Source organism: Octodon degus, unplaced genomic scaffold (genome assembly GCF_000260255.1).
Source record: "Octodon degus isolate 3935 unplaced genomic scaffold, OctDeg1.0 scaffold00001, whole genome shotgun sequence".
In the NCBI taxonomy this organism is placed as follows: Eukaryota; Metazoa; Chordata; class Mammalia; order Rodentia; family Octodontidae; genus Octodon; species Octodon degus.
In genome coordinates, this window is record NW_004524577.1 from 23,444,021 (window position 1) to 23,447,461 (window position 3,441).

Genomic DNA, 3,441 nt, shown 5'->3' on the forward strand with positions numbered 1-3,441 from the left:
AATAAAAAAAAATTAAAAAAAAAAAGATCATTCCAGCAATTTCTTAAAACTAGATGGAGCAAAAATAGATTCTTCCTCGGGGGACAGAGTAGGGGGAGGAGGCCATTCTGGGGGTTTTGGAGGCAACATGTATTCCTCCCCTTTCCTATGTAATAAAACACTGATGATCAAAATAACAACTGCACTTCTCCTGAAACTAACTGGAGAATGAAACCACACTTATTCAGAGCTCTCCAGATGATCTGGATCAGCCTGAGAAGGGCAGCAACTTACTGAAGGTAGAAGGGAATGGCTGTATCCTGAAGCAGTGCCACTCTGAAAGGAAAGCCGGTCCCCAGAAGGAGCTCAGAGCTACATGCTGTTTTCTCTGTTCATTTTATCTTTTCCCAGGGGTGTCTCATCATTATCTCTATGCCAGACAGAAACCACAGCTTTGTCTTAAATATTTATTCACAGTATTATAGACCTGGCCTCCTCTGTCTGGGAGAGTAGGCAGCGCTTGTGAAGTACCAAAACTGCACAGGGCCTGTCTTTTTCTACCTCTATAGGTCTTCTCCTTAATATTGTAGAAATCTGCCTGTGGCCTTCATATGAAAGGTCATTTATGCTGGGCTGCAATTGGTTTTAGAAAGTTATATTTGATTTCCTTCTTAGGAACTTATTGGTTTTGCAGGAAGTTTCTATAGATCTGTTATTCCACAGGATACTTAGACTTTAAATTTTCCCCTACCTGTGTACTGATATGGCTTATTAATGGTCGATTGTAGCTTGTTGTTGCAGAATGCTTGCATGGTAGGTATTTCATATTTTAATTAAAATGTTTTCCCGAAGTATGAATTGCTTCTGACCTCACCTGAGTAGCCTTTCAAACCAACCATGCACATCAAATTTTGCCACTGAGGGCAGGGAGTGCAGACTAAAGTTTGGTCGTCTTCTGTTTTTGATGCATATCTTCTCTAGACTTCTCTGGTCTCTGAAGTCTTCTATGAACTCTGAAGACACCAACAGTAAAAAAATCAGGAGTAGCCTGATTTTCAGGAATTCTCATTTCTGCTACTTTTCAGATGAGCAGGAGTACAGTGTCCTGGAGATACAGCTTGATATCAGGGCTCTGTAGTCTTCTCACATTATATCAAGAGCTGGTGTAGAATCATTGGGCTCTTTTGTTTCTCAAGGCAGGAGACAGACACTATGCTGTAGGTGTGGTTGTGTTGGTTCTTACCTTCTTCTATTTTGTCTTCTGTGAGGGGCATATAGATGACAGGAATTGAATAGGACAGTTTTCAAGGCTCGTGGGCTATAATAAGTTTGAGTTTGTGGTATGTGCTGATCATATGCATCTGGTTCCACACTGAAGATTTCCTCTTAATTGAGAGGAGGAGATGCTCCATTAGGCCCACTTAGCCTTTAAGCTGCCTCGTTGACTGCATGCCTTTCCCTAAGGTCTGATTTCAGACTCTACTCCTTGATGAAGCCTCTCTTGACCAGCAAAGCTCGTAGTAATCTTGTCATTGCAACGATGAGCCCATCATTGAATTAGCCTCCCTGACTACCTGTGTTGCTAGGAACTGGGCTGAAGAATGTAGATTGACAAAGATGAATCACAAACTTGAAGGATGCACTATTTTCAGGACCAGGAATAGTCTTTACTCTCTTTACTATTGAATGCAATCCATTAAACAGCTCCCAGACAAAGGCAGGGGTGGTTGGGGCATCGCCAATTCCTCCCTTCCAGTAGCTTCTGAATGCCGCCCTCTAGAGGGCTGGGGGAGCATGTGGCTGGACATGGAACCCAGGCTTTGTACTTGCCAGCCAAGTGCTCTACCACTGAGCTACACTGCAGGCCTGAGGATTATATTTTCGTAGCTTCTGTATTCTTTTGCACAGAAGTTTTAGCATGCTGTTTTCCCTTTAATCAAGATTCAGGAAATACTTAATTGAGTTATTGCAATAGGTTTCCTGGTGAGATTATTAAATTAACTTGTGCACTGTTGGGGGAGCAGCTGGAGCCTGATTCCTTATCCGTCATGGTGAGGGAGTGGAGGGCAAGCTGGAGAGCCTGTTTCTATAAACCCCCCAGGTGATTATCTTCCAAACATTTAAAGAGCATTGCCTCAAGATTTTGGCATATGGATATCAGGGACCAGGTTGACTGACATAAAACTCTTCAACATACCAGAAGTAGCCACAAATGTGATGCTAAAGTCAGGGCCTATCAGAAATCTCTGCAGAATCAAATACAATTGTAAAAACTTAAGTAGAAAAAAATCAATGAAAATTGAAAGGAAAGAGAAAAACTAGTTAAATGATGATGTTTCTGTTACCTATTGCTAACATGCCAGTCCAAGACTGAATGGATAGAAACATTCACTATTTCTTATGAGGAATTGGTTGTTGGGGGCTGAGCTAGATGCTTTCTCAGCTCCATGTAATATAGCTGGGGTAACTCATGTGGCTGCATTTAGCTGAGAGTTGGCTGCAGTGGTAACATCCAAGATAGCCTCGTATTGTCCAGGAATTTCTCCTTGTGATGTCTCTTCTTTCAGTTTCCTAACCTTACTTTTTATAGTATGACAACTGGCTGCCAATTTTCTAAAGTCTGGGCTTAGAAGTCCCAGCACATTATTTCTGCTTTCTCTTATTGGACCAGACAAATGACAGGGCCAGCCCAGATCTGGTGGGAAGGGAACTGAACTCATCTCTCATTACTAAGGAGAGTATAGAAGCAGGGGAAGAATTGGCGGTGGACATATTTAGGTAGCATCTGCCATACAAATTCAGATCTGGAACATGAAGGAAGAAGTGATTATACATCTGGGCCATCTAAATTCTAGCCTAAAAGGAGCTATTGGAGCCATACAATGGAATTATATTCGGTAGTAGAAGGAAAAATATATAGATTGCAAAGTATATGAACCCCAAATACATCATGCTAAGTAAAATGAGCAGATACAAATGGTTACATCATTACTGTATGAAGAAGTCCAGAAAGGCATATCTAAGGAGGGAAAAAGTTGATGAGTGGTTGCTTAGGGTTAGAGGTAGGCTTGGGTTTTATATGTAAGTGGGTTTAAGAGATATTGTTTGGTGATAAAAATACACTAGATTGTGTAGATGGTTACAAATTCAGCCAATTCAGTAAAGATTATTGAGGCATACACTTAGAAGGAGTGAATTTTATAGAATATAAACTGAACTTCAATATCATTGTTAACACAGGGTGGTTGTCTTTAATTTAAAAGACATGGTCTTGAAGATCTTGTGTCATTCAGGTCTTGCACATTTTAATTTTCCTGTAGAACTACGGTAAAGCAGAGGGCTCTGTTCTCAAAGTGCAGAACTCTCTACCCATTGCTGTCTATTTTTGCTTTCACTGCCTTTTGTTTTCCAGCCTTGCACCATTTACACAGTGCTCTTTCAATATTTATTTATTTATTTATT